Source organism: Lagopus muta, chromosome 1 (genome assembly GCF_023343835.1).
Source record: "Lagopus muta isolate bLagMut1 chromosome 1, bLagMut1 primary, whole genome shotgun sequence".
NCBI lineage: Eukaryota > Metazoa > Chordata > Aves > Galliformes > Phasianidae > Lagopus > Lagopus muta.
The window spans coordinates 92,839,337-92,857,299 of record NC_064433.1 but is presented as its reverse complement, the minus strand read 5'-3'; positions in this window follow the sequence as shown (position 1 = coordinate 92,857,299).

Below are 17,963 nucleotides of genomic sequence, written 5' to 3'. Positions count from 1 at the left end.
TTATTTTTGCAAAATACAAGTAAGAAGACGTAACCACTTAAATACTGCTTCAATAAACTGTGCAAAATAGCACACGTTGCACTCAACGTGTTGTTCTCTATAAATGAGCAGAAATGAACCTCAGGTTTCCTACAAGTCTGTGTCTTGCATCCCTTCAACCCTCCAACGCTGGCACTAAACCCATAACTTCTCCTGCAGTCACTTCTCCCACACACTTCCCATCACAGTAATGTCTTTGGGTCTTCCCTAGATCCCTTATATGCTATATAAGATTTGGGGCTGTTCAGCCTGGAGAAGAGAAGGCTCTGGGGAGAACATATAGCGGCCTGTCAGTGTCTAAACTGAGGTTATAAGAAGGAAGGGAACGGATTCTTTAGCAGGGTCTGTTGTGATAGGACAAGGGCAAGTGGTTTCAAACTAAAAGTGGTGAGATTTAGACTTGACATAAGGAAGAAATTTGTTACAATAAGGGTGGTGACACTGGAACGGGTTGCACAGAGAGGTGGTGGATGTCCCATCCCTCGAGGTCAGGCTGGATGGGGCCCTGAGCACCTGGTGGAACTGTGGGTGTCCCTGATCACTGTGGGGGAGTTGGACTGGATGGCCTTTAAGGGTCCCACCCAACTCAAATAAATCTATGTCTCTGTAGTTCTACAATTCCATCTGCACCCCAACTTCAGTGAGCTTTCTCCTCTGTGCATTCTTATTAGGAACTGTATTGCCACCACGGCTTTGCAGATGCATGTAGTGCATCCCCAGTCAGTCAGTGACTCTAGGCTGCCAAAGAGGCTGTGGGCTGAGCAATCCCTGCCTCTGTTTCAGCACATTTCTCTTTTCTACTCAGTCACACATTTTCCCAAAGCTTACTGAAGCATCATATACTTGAAAATCGATGTACTTTGTCAAATGTGGCTGAAACTCTACCATTATTTCAAAAGGTATTGGAGGACACAGAGACATACAGATACGCAGAGAGCTTTCTTGTATAAGCTCATTTCTGAAGGAAACCAGACAAGTTTACTGTAAGAAAGAACTGTTTGAGGCAATTAATTCACAGAAACATGGAAGGAAAAGCTTGCAGCCTTTAAGCTACATGTTGCCATAAATTCTCCTGCTACTCCCCACCTTGCAGTTGTTGCATGGTGAAATCCATTTCATACCTCCTGAGGATAGGCACAAAGTACACACAGTGTTTTGAAGTAAATGCTCAGAAGAGGAAGGGTTAAGAGTGTCCTCAGCCTGCTGCCTCACTGCTTACCATAGCTGTGCATTTCTTATGCAGAGCTGACTTACAACTGCTCTGCTAAGTTTTATCCTGGGAAAAAAAAAAAAAAAAGAAAAGAAAAAAGAAAAACAAAATAAAGGCTCAAAAAACCACGCTCCTGCTACAGAAATTCTGCTCTTTGTAACTGAGAAAGGAAAAGCCTACAAAATATGCTATAGAACTCTATGATGGAGTACTTCAAAATGTGCTTCATTACGTATCATGAAAGCTGGAACTTCAAAACTCATTGATTAAAATGAGAACATTGCTGTACCCCATTAATTAGAATATAGTAATTAACACTATTCTTAGTTTTCACTGTGCACAGTAAGTGCAATTCTATTAATAGTGCTTTCTTTCTTCTGGGGAGTGGGAGGACAGTGTTAATCATTTTGTTTTGTATTTTTTACATCAAAAGGAAGGAGCTGTCAGTCACCATTTTGAGACTACAGTGGAAAGAGGATCTTTTCTGACAAGAGAAACCCAAGAAGAGGAGTGGGAGGAAAAAAAAGAGAAAAAAAATAAAGGTGTCAGTAAGCAGAAGGGAAAGGGGGAACAGGTAAGAATAGATAGCTGAGCAGCAACGAAACACAGTCACACCAGTTGTTTCTTTTTAGTGGCATAACTGGAATGGAAAAGGGAAAATGTCTGTCCTTCTGAATATTTGGGGGAAAGAGTTATCAGCATGGAGGAGAAGAAGCAGTTTGTGCAAATGTATACAAAAGCCTGTTTAATAGTCAGATTGGGAGCAAGGAATTTTAAATGTACACAACCAGCAGTGAGCTGAATAGCTTTTTCTCTTCCACAGTCACTGCATTCAGCACAAGAGGAAAGGTTAAAATTCAAATGGCTCCAAGTCTCCAGCAGATAGAAGGAAAAAACAGGTCCTGGCAGTATATCAAAACATTCATTATTGGGCATATCTAAAAGGAGAAATTTAAAAGTTAAAAGTCAAAAGAAAAATCAAGGAAAGAATAAGTCAAAAGCTCATATCACACATTGCTGATGCTAACAAGATGAAGGTTTTACTCCAGGGATGTAAAAATGTTCATGCTGGCCCCCTGCTGCAGTTCAGAATGGCAGGAAACCCCAGCTTTGACCCACTGGCAAATGAGCCCTCTGAAAAGCTGTCCTTGTTGCCATATTCATCACAAAGCAGCATGAACCTTTACCCCTCTGCTTCCAGAAGATCACCCACTCGAGGCAAACAATGGTCTTGTGCCAGAGCACAGTTCTATTAATTAAGGCAGCGCCAATGTGACCTCCGATTTGCATTTGCCACCAGCCAAGGTCTCACCCCAGCTGCATGCCCACATTCACTCAGGCTGCAGCATCTGATGGGGACAGGCAGGGGCAGAATGGGCACACGGGGCTGAGCCCTGCAGGAGTGCTTGGCAGTTCTCCAGGCAGTGTGGCCCAGCTGCATCCAGTGGGTATTAGTGTGCTTTCATTTAATGCACTCTGAATCCACCTCTGTTCCAAAAGGAGCGCAGAATATATTGTATCTCAGCAGTTAATGCATGATAAGATTTTTGCTGTGTGAATGCAGGTCACCTGAACATGCAGAAACCAAGCTTTCAGTGAATGTGAACGAAGTCCCCAGTCTCCTGTGTAAACACGTTCTTAATCTCTACCTGAGAAAGGAATCAGGATGCTGATCCTCAATTTTGTAAGTCTTCCCCACCTCATCTCTTGGTGCTTATAGAATACTGAGTTGGCTACGTAATTTTTCATGTTATTTGCACAAATAGTCCACTGAATGAAATTGGTGTTTAATTGAAGTCTGTATTTGCATGCTTCTCAATGTTTAAAATATTCAGGTGGAATGTCAGAGGTTAATTGAAGACTCAGTTGATAGTGGTGTTATTGGAGTTTGAACTCAGAGAAATCCCGTATTAATTCTTGGAGGATTCTGTACAATTTGTTTTTCCTCTTTAGGTTTTATCTTTGCCTTGTGAATTAGTTCATGACTGAGCTGATTTGTAGCTTAAATTCAAACTAATTTTCAGTGCGCTGAAATTCATAATATCCTAATGAATTATAGAAATTCTATTTTCCAATAATGGGATGATAATATTGTATTTAAATGTTCTTCAGATTCCACAACGTATGAGACTGTATTAGAGATATTATTGTCTGTTATGATTTGGGGGTTTTTATTTCCTCTTCTGAACATGCAGGAAATTATTTCTGAGGTTTGGCTGGGATCACTGGTTGTTATTGTTCTAGGCTGTGACTTCACTGTGACTGGAGATGTGCATTTACCCATGGAAAAATGATTGCAGTGCTATTTTCTGACCTACCAATAATGTTTAGGGATCCTCTCTATTTTACTTCCTGTTTTTCAAGATATAGTTAATCCCAGTCTCTTCCTTCCTTCCTTCCTTCCTTCCTTCCTTCCTTCCTTCCTTCCTTCCTTCCTTCCTTCCTTCCTTCCTTCCTTCCTTCCTTCCTTCCTTCCTTCCTTCCTTCCTTCCTTCCTCCCTTCCTCCCTTCCTCCCTTCCTCCCTTCCTCCCTTCCTCTCTTTCTTCCCTCCTTCCCTCCTTCCCTCCTTCCCTCCTTCCCTCCTTCCCTCTTTCTTTCCCTCCTTCCTTTCCTCCCACCATGCCTCCCTCCCTCCCTCCCTCTCTCTCTTTCTCTCTCCCTCTCTCTCTCCCTTCTTCCCTTCCTCCTTTCCCCCCTTTTCTCCATTTTTTTTTCTTGAACTTAATATTCTGGCTTTTCAGTTTTACTCCTCTGCACACCTGTAGTTCAGTCATGCACAGAGAAGTGACACAGATGTTACTGTACAATAATCAAGTAACCACTCTCCTGCCACAGAGCCATTACCCCTGTTTCAATGCAGAGGATACTCATTATCCAGTATGTGAAATTAAAATGGGAAGAAAACCTAAACATCTCAAACACATGATTATCGTGTATCATAAATTGTATGTTTGTCTTTAAGACGGGTTGTGGGAAGTTGTGGGTTTTTTTTCTTTTCTTTTCTTTTAAACCTTCAAGTACTTTAAAGTAATGTGGATTTTAGCACCATAAACCTCTTTCTATTTTAATTTCGTCATTTCGTATCATCCTTAGCTATCACCATTGCAGCCACACATGAAATATTTACAGTATGCTTCTATGTGTTCGTAGGTTGATCAGAGAAAATGAAGTGCATAAAGAAGAAAATATATTTCTTTACAAAATATCAGATGAATCTAGCCTCCCAAGAAAAGCTTGTACGCTCTTCTATACAGTACTGAGCTCTGGAATGACTCAGCAGTACAGGAGGAACACAGTACTCATAGGGAAAGAGTGTCATAAAAGTCAAATGTTTAATGGGTATCCTTTTTTTGCATTTTTCTTAACAAAAGGCTAAAGGTCAGGATCTTATGATACACACTGTAAAAACTGAATGTCAAGCAAAGACATTGAAGAGCTCTTACATGTTCCTCATTCTTCTTTGTTTAAAAAGTATGCAACTGAGCTTCGTGATAAAAAGGATCAGTCCTTATATGAACTGGAATAGGAATTTATGTTCCCCTGGCAATTTTGGTGTTTTACCAGTTAACAGTTAAGAATCCAGTCCAGATATGTTAGATTGTATAGGGGAAAAGGTCCTTATTATAGGTTTATCTTCATCCATTTTAACACAGTGCATGACAGTCAGATTGTGTTCACAAAGGTTACAGAAGCAAGGAAGAGAATCTTAGTTTTACTCGACCTCCAGAAATTCAGTCTTTTTTTTTTTCGAAAGAAGTTTCACCTTGTCCTGTGTTTCTTTGCATTGGGAAAAAAAGTAACCTTGCAGTGCCCAAATACAAAGGTATTGCAGCCCTGATGATATTATCACTCTGGAACAAAGGTAGCCAGGAGCAAGAGGGGATGTTGTGAGGAGCAGGTGCCCATATGGATTGCTCTGCCCTTTATGAACATGTAGGTCTTTCCCTGCAGATTTTCAAGATGCTTCTTATACTTCTGTCTTTAGATGGGAGCTTGTAGTTGTCTTTCACTCCTGGCCCTCTCCCTGAGGTGTTACAGCAAGGGGAGGTGATTTGTCCATGGGTTATTAGTGCAGACACCATGTAAACTAGGAATTCCCAGTATATAAATAATGTCCTTGCTAATTAATTTATTTATGTTTGAGTCTCTCCTCTTGTCCTGTTACTGGCACTTGCAATTATTAGAACAGAAAGCCAAAATCCTTTCCCAGTCCTTTTCAGATAGCTGCCTCTTGTGTCATCTAGTGGGCTGTTCTGTACACCATCCCTGGAATGAAAATCAGCTGCTCTGCAAAAAGCAGAAGCAAAGGAATAATAGAAATTACAACATTTGCAATCCCTCTTTTTAAAGAGAGTATTGCTGTCATGGTATACCTAAGGATTAAAAAGGAAATACCAAAATGACAGCTGGCTCAGTGAAATACGATGCCTCCTTTGTTACAAAAGATGAGTTACGCTGGTTACGACAAAAACACATCCATTCACATCACGTGAGGATTTTGTTAGAAGTAAATAGTAGTTTCCTCTTCCACTGACTCTGCATTGCCCTAATAGTGCCATGTGGATTTCAAGTTGTTGCTAATATCTGCTCCAGAATTTCCCCCCTCTCAAGCTAAGCTGCTTGCCAAGGGGGAACCTTTGGTCACACATGAAAATAAACCAAAATTTCAGCATCCTTCCAAACCCCAGAGAGTCACAGTGGAGTTGCTCTGATATACAGAAAAAAATTGCTGCAGCACTTCTTTTAGTGCAACTGCAGCATATCCCTTTGTCCTTCGCCAGACCTCCCCAGCCATGCCTGAGCAGTAAGGAGATGAGATCTTCACTGTGAGATGGGATATCCTTAACAGTGTACTTAAAAGTGTTACTGTTCTGATCGTTGTTACACCTGTTAGCAACTGTCACTATATAGATTTCCAGTAGCTACAAGAAATATAGCTACCTCCAGCCCAGCAAATGTTCCCAGAGCTGTGGCAGAGTCTCGCCTGCGTGAAGAAAACAGAACTAAACGTTTATCAAAGAGTTCTGATTGCTACGGAATCGTCACCTCAGCTCCTAATGGAAAGTTACATTTTTCAGAACAATCTATAGATGCTATCTCACAGCTGTCACAGGGAAATTACCTTCACAGAGGTAAGCCAGCAGCTCTGCTAGGAGGCACAGAGTGTGGAAATGTTCCTGAATCCAGGAGTAACTCAATGGTGCAAAGTTATTTCTCATTTCAATTTTAAAAAATGTAGAGAGAAAAGATTTAACATTATTCTTTAAGATAACATGAAAACCACATCAATTCTGGATGTAACATTCTTATTCTATCCAAAAGTAATTTGCTCTCTATGCATGAGTAGTCTGCTATTTTGTTTTGTGCATCTCCAGAAGCATGCATTTTGTTTCCCACTCAACAGAAATTCAGTGTGAAAAGAAATATAAAAATTACTTGTAGCTCTGTATGGTAGCTATGCAGAGTGCCTGATGTACAGTTCAGAAGCCTGAGAAAGAAGTCTTCTCGTTTTATGGCAGTTTTATTTATTTATTTATTTTTCCCCTGAGCAGAGCCTAAACTATGAAAACAATCAATAAACTGAAGAGATGAGCAACAGTAGTCACCACATAAAAGTTTAGAGAAATCTCATTGATGAAGAAGTTTAGTAAACAGCCTGTAGGAAAGATGAGAAGGAAACTGTTAGTTATTTTTTCTTGATTTTCTGTGAGTGAGAAACAGAATAATATAAGGAGGATGAGATATGGGCTTTGGTTTGGTTTGGTTTTGTTCTCCCACAGGCTTTGCATGTGCAAGAAGGAATTGTGACCTAAAATCAAGAAGACAAAAATGTGGACTACCAATTGGGAGGCATTTAATAACAGTGAAGTCAGTTAAGAAAGTGAAAACAAACCTCATCATGGAAGGTGAAACTGCATGCAAAACTAAGAAGGTTTCCATACAGAACTCTGAACAAATCATACTCAGACATCACAAGCTTTGTCTGATCCTTGTTAATCTTAAAAAGCAAGATCTTTTCTCTCCCTTTCTTGGTAATACATGGATCCACTGCAATATATGCTCTCCAGAGCTAGAAAGCTGTCAGTTGCTGACAAATCCAGACCTGGAGAAGAACTTTTGCTTTTGGTGTCAAGAAGTGAAAGGGCAATCCAACTTGTACAAAGGGTCTCAGAAGCTGTTTTAATAAAAGCTGTAGAGGCAAAAAGAGAACTGTGTGAGAAACTGATGGAGAAAGCTTGATGCAGCTTAACGAAAAGCTGTCAGTAGCATGCTATCACTGCATTACTTACTGCTTTGGGCAATTTATTAGAAAGCTACAGAAGTTCTGACAAGCAGCAATCCAGTTCTTGCACCATAAATGTATAGATCCTTCAAGATATTTAGCATTGCTGCCAAAACTGGATTCACAATCCTTTTGTTTCACAATGGAAGCAATGACTGTTCTTGCTTTGGGAAGCAGGGGACAAATCTTTCCTTCCTTTCTTCCCTTCCTTTCCCTACAGCATTTTCACCTACTTCTGACTGGTGACAACCCAGTGCCAAACTATCTGCTCGAGCAGCCCAGTCTCCCTGTGGCTATTCCATGTGAGGAAGTCTCACTGAAGTCGTATCTGCTGTCAAATGCACTGAGCAAATTGAGCTTTCATTTCAGCCACCCTCAACTTAGCAGTTCTGTGCTGAGAAATGATAGGCAGTGCTGTAGAGTTACTGGGGGGGAGAGGGGAGAGAAGAGAGCCGTTTGTTTAATTATCCTACTTCAGCTTGATTGCTGCAGTGTTATCTTAAAAGTGCAAAGATTCAGCAAATAGCTTTCTGGTAATTAGTGTTCAGAACATTGTAATGCTAGCACCGAGGATCTTACTCAGAGGATTCACTCACACTGGAAATAAACACCTAACCTCTCACACTGTCCGATCTCAGCAGTCCCAGCTCTCCGATACACAGTCTGTACACCAGGCTCACAGACCTGTGGCACTTTTGCGGCAGGTAATGAAGAGGGGACTAAGTGAGGGGACAGAGAGAGACACATTGCATCCCTCGCAATGGAGCCCCGCATGCTGTGCTACACCAGCAACATTTGTAAGCATTACTTTCACCACATCCTAATTCCAGAAGAAACTGTTATTATTTGCTGCCTTGAGTCGAGTTGAAGTCCAGAACATGTAATAAAAGTGAGCTTTAAGTAAGCAAGCAAGAACAAAGTGAATATGAGAGTCACAAATTGTTGAAACACCTTAGGTAAATTGTCTAGGATTGGAATACAAAAAGAAAGTATCTCAAAAACATTACATGTCACAGATGACTTTTCAACTTGGGAAGTAAACAGCACTGTTACCTGGGTGAAATATGTATATTTATATAATAATTCGTGAAGAATTAGACTGCATAAACTCTCTTGGGGGCCAGTGCATGTAGCACATCAAATGTTAGAATATCAGCAAAAATGACAACATAGAAGTGACAGGACTATCCTATACAGCTACCTCAGGCAGCCCAAGCTATGTGAGACAGATGAAAGCAACTGACTTGCATCCTCAAAGTGACTGTTCTGATCACAACCTAAACTTGTATACATTTTAAGAGATATTTTGGAGTGTATGCTGGTACAAACAGATGTGCATGAAAATGAGAAAGTTGCCAATGGGATATTGAAGAAGTTTGTGATACAGTAGCTGTGATGCTAGCTGGAAGCGTGGGCACCTAATGCATACAAACACCTCTTTATGTTTCATAAGTCATGTTGCAGCACAGGGTTAAGAAACAATGTGAAGCTCTTCAAATGGATACGTTCTAATTTCAAAGCTCTGCAAGCGTCTCTGAGCTGCCAGTACAGCATAATTTTTTTTCTCTGTAGCATGCAGCTCTTCTTTATAGTGAGAAGTGCCTCTGTGCTCCTCTGGGTTTGGAGCAGCAGTTCCCTTGATCACAGCAGACATTCAACGTGAGGTTGACCAGCTTCAAGTACTAACCCATGGAGTTTTAAGTATGCATACTTGCCTCGCATAAAGAAGGATTTATGTGTCTCTAGTAAAGACAGATAGACATCATTTGAAAAGTAGATAAATGTATTAACATAAATCGAGTTTAGATTTAAAAAAGAGAGAGACCTACCTAGTTTGTTCTAGAGGAACTCGTGAGTTAAAATATAACACATTCAGTAAGGAAATAATTCCACACTTCGGACTGATTTTGCTGGGAAAAAAAAAAATGGCACATGCCATTAAGTTTAACAATACTTAATTATAGAATCATAAATATTTGACATTGGAAAGGCCTAGCAAGTCATTTAAGTTCCCTTTCTTATCAAGGCAGCACTGTTCCCTCTCGCACATGTGCTGGTGTGTTTTCCACAGACTATTGGAATTCATTGTCAAGAGGATTTGCTTTAAATTTTGCCTCAATTTTCCATTTCTTAAAGTTCATCCCACTACTCCCTGAAATACCTGCTTGTTTCATGCTAAGTAATTCCTTTCTCTCCCTAGTGTGTATGCCAGTTAAATATTTGAAGATGGTTAGCATGCCTCTCCTTAGTTATCGCTTAGCCAAACTCTTCATATTTATTTAGTTCTTTTAATCTTCCTCACAGGTAAATCCCTCCAGCCTCTTAATTATTTTGTTGGTCTTTTCTGAGTTCTCTCTGTTTTCAAATTTTTCTTGTAGTCATTTTGAATGCAGTATCCCAGTTCTTGTTATCTGGAACCAGAAAAAAACCAGGAGGAGAAATTTCAGCTCTGCTACAATGAGATGTGTCTTTGATTCTGACTCAGTATATTTTTTTTTCCTGCTCTGTCATGCTGAGCACCATGCAAGGCTGGACAGAGGTCAGGACAATCTCCATTTTTACAGCTCTGCCCTGTAGGTTTTCTTCATGGTGCTGTCAGCAGGGAAAACACTTCTTCTAAAACCTAACTCTGATAGTTTTCCCATCTAAAGATGCTGTATCTTGAGACTTCTTCTACACTGGGCAATGACTTCACTTATACTTCTCCCTCTATCAGTGCTTCTTTATTATCCTTTGCCCAGTATGTTTTAGAGAAGTTCAGTGAGGATGGAAGAACAGACAGAGCAAGAATAAAAAGGCAGCTGTCTGCCTCAGCAGGAAAAATCTTCATCTCCTGGGTACATCATTCCACAGATTAGTAGCCCAGGATGAGGAAAAGGCTTCAGGAAAACACTGTGAAGAAAAATGCAAGGAAGACTAAAGTGAGGTAACAAAGTATTGTGGAGGGAGGTGAAAACAGGGAAGATGTAACGTGTTTTTTCTTGGCCAGCCCCAGCAACAGTCTGCTCTTGAATGTTTGGTACAGTGTTGATTGCAGTGACAGTCTGTTTTGACTTTTCCTTGTCAGTTTTGACATCTCCATTTTACAGCGAAACACTTTCTTCTTTCTCAACCCTTAGTTCAGTGAGGTTTAATGATGGACCTTCCAAGCAGACTCTTAAGTTCTCTTTCCTGGCAGGGTCATTGCTCTCACCACATCCCCCAGATGATAAGTTACATCTCTTTAAACGTCTGGGCACTCACCATGCTAGAAGTGTTTTCCAAAAACATATTGCAGAAAAGCTTACGGCTTTACATCAATTCCCTGGTTTAAAAAAAGAGTAGTCAACAGTCTACAGACCTGGAGAAGAACTCCTTGAGAGCAGCCATGCCAAGGACTTGGGGGTCCTGATAGATGAAAAGCTGGACATGAGCCAGGAGTGTGCAACCGTTGTCCAGAAGGCCAACTGTTTTATAGGCTGCATCAAAAGAGGGTAGGCCATTAGGGAGAGGGAGGGGTTTGTCCCCCTCATAAGATCCCATCCTGAGTACTGTGTCCAAGCCTGGACCCCCAGTACAGGGAGGATGTGGAACTGTCGGAGAGGTCTGGGGGGCCATAGAGATGATCAGATTCATGTCTGGAACAAACATGAATAGGGAACAATTCACTGCATAATACAAGACAATATTTTCCAGACTCGCCATCAGTTTTTGCACATCCAGCTGTACACAGAAGAGTGACAGTATGCATGTTTGGATGAATAATCAGCATCACCTGAAGGTGGCAGGACTCATGAAAACCATCGCTTCCAAATGAAAGTCACGGTGCTTAAACAAATAAACCTGTTAAGCTCTCATGGAAGAAACTTTTAATGGTTGCACACGTGCATGAAACATGAAGGCAAAAAGGCAAGGCGAACAGGGAACTGTGAGAAAGTCTTACCATACGGGCTTTACACTGGTTATCTGAAGTGCTAGGAGTATCGCTCTTAGTTATTTATGTATTTATGTATTTATTTATTTATTTGGATGAGGTTTTTGTTTTGGGTTTTCTTTGTGTGTATGTGTGTGTGTGTGTTTGTTCCAGAAACTTAAATGAAGTTGAAAATTGACGTCGAGGTAAATTCAGATGACAGAAACTGAATGCTTTTGCTTTTCAGTGACTTATCTGTCACAGCCACAATAATACTGAAAGAAGGGTGTTTATGCAGTATTTTCCCCAACCTACACAATTTTTTTCAGCCTGTGTATGAAATGGTATGACACTCTTAGTTGTTTCCTCCCCTGCTTTAAAAAGCTTTGAGTTTTTTTGGAAAAGTTATGCAAAATATACCTCCACTAAACTCTAGCCTCTGAATCTCCTTACTTTATATCTTTGTTTTGGTGGCTCAGAAAATGAAAGCTATCGGCTCCTGGATTATGTAAACTGACATGGTGCATTTTGTTTCATTTTCTTCAGAGTGCACGCATCAACTTATCCATAAAGTATTGATTGCAGGGGCTGAAGCTGTTTGCACAGCGCTGGCTGATTTTATGAGTTTTTAGTCTCAATTCTGCCACAAAAGCAAGGTGTAAGTGTTATTTATAATAGAAAGTATGTGATGGCAAAGATATGCAGGTGGGAGAGTGGTTTGCACGCTAATGACCAAGTTTATATCTTCAAGCACAGTACAGTGTATGGGAAAATATGGGGAAGTCGTTGCTATTGTTTCTTTCCTCCAAGGCAAATATCCTTGAAAGCATTCTTTTCACTGCTACAACCCAATCACTGCTTACTCTCTCCTTTACATGCATCTACATCTATAAGGTTTTCCCAGGCATGTACATACATACACATTTGCCAAGTACTGGGTCAGCATAAGTAATGAAGAATATATTTCGGGAATGTATCACACAAGCAGTTCATTCTCAGTAGATCTGGCAAGCAAATCTTGAAAACCTCAAGCTGACTGAGCACAGCTACCCAGCACAGCTATAGAAACTCCGAGTGTCTCAGTGAACACCTGTGTCATGGCCAAAACCAAGAGATGACAACACTGAGAGGCATGGGCACTTAGGAGAGCCTTTGTGTGGCTGAATATCTGTAAGGTCTGGGAAAACCTGTGATGTCTTCCACGTGACCTGAGCAAAACTTCCTCAGACAAAGAGCTGTTTCAAGAAAAATGACAAAATACAAGGACTTTGGACATAGGAGCAGCCTATGCATTGCATGTGCTCCCAGGACAGTGACACATCTGCATCTCCTCCCTCCCTCTTCCTGGCCATTTGCTCAGGGAGAGGACTGTGCCTGGCGGCCATCACTGGCTCTGGCTGTCTGACGAATATCACCAACTGTGTATGTTTCTTGTGCATGCATAAGTGCGTGTTTGTTGGGAATTTCTTTGAACATTACAGTCTGGAAGCAGCTTGCCATTTCTCCAAATAGTTTTTTTAACCTTCTCTGGACATCAAAATATCATAGGCTCATTCAGGACAGGTCAGAATTTTACTGCCAAGCCATCATCAATATGATCTTGTTTGGCTTACAGAAGTAATGAGGATTTGTGAAGTTTCGTCGTGTTTAAAGAGATTCTGTCAGAAACAAAGTGGGCAACGCTGCTGGGTGGATTTCATTCTCTTTAACCACCGGTTGCTGCATTCCTGCTATTGAGAGCTGACTGCGTTGACAATGCCTCCCTCTACTGGAGAAATCAGGCGGTTACGAGATGCACCGACGGTGTTTTTTTTTTCGACTGACCCAGATTTGAAGCACTGCAGAATAAAAATACTCAGCTCTTATTAGTCCTGACTGATGACTGGATTAGTAAACTGATTATACGGCAAGGTATCTACGGCTTTCTCTGTATCTCTGTGGTGTTTTCCTGTCCTTTATGTCTTTCACTTTCTTTACGCAAAGCACGCAAGGTTTTTCTGCCTCTTAATTTATTACCCCTGTGCTGTGCTTTTATCAAAGGACTTCTCAAAACCAGAGGGGTACAGAGGATTAATACATCCCACACATTCATTATTAAACATATGTTTAAGAATTTTGGTAACATCATGTTGCAGCAGCTTCTCATGTTCTTATTTTCAGGAAATTGCATTTGGACTAAGAAAGGCAGAATCAGTCACTGCCTCAGATTTTGTAGCCCATCCACCCGACACTGGAGATCTCCAGAGATGTCATTACCGAAGTGATGAGACATCTTAGTTTAAGAGCTCTTGGTCTCTGCAGAGCAAAGGGCTGGGAATTAACTATGCGTCTTATGCATAGCAGTGCAGAACAGCACCAATAAATTACTGTTCTCCTTAATGTCTGCCTTTAGATTCATGGGGTCTAGAGGAATTTGTGCCAGGTAAGATTTTTATTTCCTGCTCTGTCTTGGGCTGATACTGCTGAAATCCATTTTATCACTGGAAAACAAACATAAAACTTGCTTTTATATTTGAGCTGTTGTAGTGATAGACTATTACTCAAGCGTTTCTTTGAATAGGTAAGTGTTATATGGGAAGAATGATCTATGTTTATAATGGGACAGGGATTTAATAATGATTCCTTGGCCAGGAATTTGCCTCTCCATTGTGATCTGGTGTGGTTTGGCAGTGATCTGTGTGAAAATTATTTTATCATTCATGGTACTTCTCCCACTGCAGATGTTTCTATTTTCTGTTTTATTGTATGCATTGTGGTGAACCAAAGATGTTCATGCTTACTTTACAACATGTTCTATGATTCCTGTTTTACTTGGATCACACATGTTAAAAAACTGAATAATCATCGGATAGCAAGGTAAGCTTTGTGTTAATGTTAGCACTAATACACAGCAGCTCTCCTTGTGCTTAAAACACAGCTACTGCATTGAATTATTGTCCCTGTGCAGTTTTCATAGCTATTACTTGGTAGGTTGCCTCTTCAGTGTCAAATTAGAAGTCGTTCAACTAGAACTGTTGCAGTGATGCCTCTTGAGGTTTGTAGGCCCACATACTTGAAGTATATTACATACTTTTCTGAACAGTTGTGCTTTCACATGGGTCTGTATTAGAACAGCATGAAATTCTCTGCTGTTTACTTAGGTTTCATCTAAACCTCACTGATGGTTTCACGTTATGCAATGTCAGCAGCACTGAGAGTCAAACTGTTTCAGGCAAACTTGAAAATCAAAAGAAAATTTGAACTCAACCTCCTGAATTCCATCCAGTGTCTTTCTCCTCTTTTTCTTTCTTTCTTCAAGGACAAATATGTGTTTAGCTTTCTGATATTTTATGAACAACAAATTGTGTTTTTCCTGCTCTTCCAGAGCTATTTTATTCCCCGATTTTATATGCTTAAATTTGTGTTGCAATCAGGCTGTGGTATAAAAAAAACAGGAGGAGAGGCAAACCTAGATTTCCTTTAACCTTTTTATTTTATTTATTTAGGGCACGGAAGGCAAATTTCCTCCTGATAAAATGTTTGCTTAAGCAACATCTGCAGGAGCCATAAAACAAAGAACAGAGGACAGAAGGGCTGAGAAACATATCTGAGGAAGCAAGTGCCACATTCAGGCAAAAAGAAATTTTAGGAAATAAACAGTTAAAGATTATAAAAATGAGGTCTGCATTGGGTGTGAAGATAGAATTGCTATTTCCATATCTTAGTAATTAAAATTTGGACTGCGTGGTGTAACAGAGAATTATTGTTGTCCTCATATCCCTGATAAGGGACTTATTGCTCCAATTACTGAAGTGGAGGAGAGGAGGAGTATCCAACCAGCTTAAGTCTGTGTAGAAACATGAAGAAAGAGCTAGATACCAAGAGCAGAAAAGTGGTATTTAACAAAATAGTGCAGTTTTATTTTCTTTAAATACTCCCTCTCACTTATTTTCTAAATGATCTGCTGCTGCTGTTAATTTTGTTTGGTCTTGCATGTTTTCTTTAAAGACAGTCTCTTTTTGTGAATAATCATAGAATCATAGAATGGCCTGGGTTGAAAAGGACCACAGTGATCATCTAGTTTCAACCCCCCTGCTATGTGCAGTGTCGTCCCAGGCTGCCCAGAGTCACATCCAGCAGACATTCATATGGTAGTTAATCGTTAATACTTAATGGAAGACTGACAATTTTTCAGATTATGCCTTTTCCTGAAAATTATCATTACACCTTCTTGAAAAAAGAAAGAGATTTGGGTAAAGACAAGTCTGTGTGGGGGAAAATCAGATGAAATGTCCCAGTCTTCAGAAGGAAAAAAGCAGATGACATTAAACAAAATTATACAAAAAATAGAAGTTTATTTTTTTGCCTGCTATGATAGGAAAGTAACATATTTAAAATATAAAAAAGATTTTAAATTAAAAATAATAAAAATAAACATTTTACATATGTTCTATATTCTACAATGTATGTTAACTTTGAGTCTCTTGGGAATCTCTTGGAGTTTAAGATTTAAAATTAAAAAAAAACAACTGTGACTGAAAATCTTTATAGAAATGAATAAGGTTTTCATTATGGTTCTTAAAACAGATATCATGAACCTGAATTGGTCCTTGGACAGTTTAATTCCTTGGTCTTTATCTAAGAAGAAGAACTACTCTAAACTTTAGTAGGAGCCTTTTTTTTCTGTGCTGAAGAAAAGATAAAAAAAGAAAATTTCCCTTCATCATAGCTTTTATTTGCAAAACAGGACAGATAACTTGGTTCAAAGTGACTAAGCATCCACTCAAATATATTCATTACATGTTTGGCATAATTTCTTTTATGTGAAAGCAGGACAGATTGCAATAATCAGAAGAATCTCATTATAACCCTTTTTCTATTAACACAACAGACATAAACGCAACACATTTCTTTCATTTGTCAGATGTGAGTATATAAAAGCAGCATTTTCTCTAATTCCTTTCATTATACATCCATATCCATACCCACATATACATATATACCTATGCATGAATTATACTGCAAAAAGACTTTTCTATAGCTCCACCCACTTTTTTCTAGCATATATGTCAATCACTTGTATAATAGGACAGACTTTTTGTAAGGACAAGTAGCGACAGGATGAGAGAAAATGCCTTACAACTGGAAGAGGTGAGATTTAGAGCAGATATTAGGAAGAAATTCTTTACTGTGAAAGTGGTGAGACACTGGAACAGCCTGGCCAGTGACGTTGTGGATATCCCCTCCTTGGAAGCATTCAAGGCCAGGCTGGCTGGGGCATGATATAACCTGGTATAGAGGAAGCTAACCCTGCCTATAGCAGGAGGTTGGAACTAGGTGGTCTTAAATGTCCCTTCCAATCCAAAACATTCTATGATCATTTTCCTGCCAGGAAGTAATATTACATCTGGATTGAAAGCATCTGTGAATAGTAGGTGTGGGCTTGTGTTCTCTAGAGGGCGGATGCAATGAATCAGCCAGATGAATGGTGATGGAGAATCCCAGGCTCATCCTTTGAGATGTTCCCTTCACAGTCACTCACACCCCACTTGTTGCATCCAGGAAAGAGCAGGTCTGTAGAGCAGCACTGAGGCCAACAGAATTCAAACGGTTTAGGCATGGAAAATTCTGGATTTTCTCAACCCCCAACAGAGACTAAGCAAGGATGATAGAAAAAGGAAACTGGGGATGCTTTCCAAAGGGCTCTCCCAAAGTTTCACTGAGAGAATCTCCCTGGGGCTACGGCTCCTAAAGCTCTCTGGAAAAAAATTCATATATATCACATGTCATGCATTGGCCCAAATTTTGAAAGTTATTCCATGTATCCCATGCAGGCTTCCCAACAGGGGAGTTTTGCTTACGCAGGAGGATGCTGGGCAGAGTCTATTGTAAGATTAATGAGAGTAATGGATGGGTCAACAGAAATGACAGTGAGAAATACAAAATACTCTCTAGGCCTTTCCCATCTGCAGAATGTAATACAAAACCTTCAGCTACATAAGAAGCCAAATAAATTCTTTCTAGGTCATTTTATTTTTAAAGATTAACTTGAGATCAGAGACTTGCGTCTTGCTGTGCTGATGCTTCTGTATTTGCAATATGGTTATTGGTACAGATTTTTAAGGACTGAATTGTCAAAATAGTTCAGTAGTTGTGTGAAATCTAATCATTTTGTACAGATTACAGTACCTTTGTATTTGAAATGGATTTTTAAATTTCAGCTGCTGAAGTGGTTTGTAGATGTTACAAATGCCTTTGGATCCAGACAGAGCGATAATGACTTTGAGCTTAGAAGTGGACTTGCAGTTGGATTCTCAGGAGAGCTTTCTACACTGGGTAATAGCTCACATATTGAAATGTGCTCATCTAGGTGATATTATGGTGGCAATAAAGGGAAAGGATATTTGCCTGCGAAGTGGATATGAGAAATAGGAACAGGTAGGGGGAATTTAATTTCTCATGGAAGCAGTAGTAAAAATCAAAACCCATTATTTTCATCACTAATTTTAGGCCAGGCTCTGCAACTGTTGCTGAAGGTACCTATTATCTTGTTTTCAGT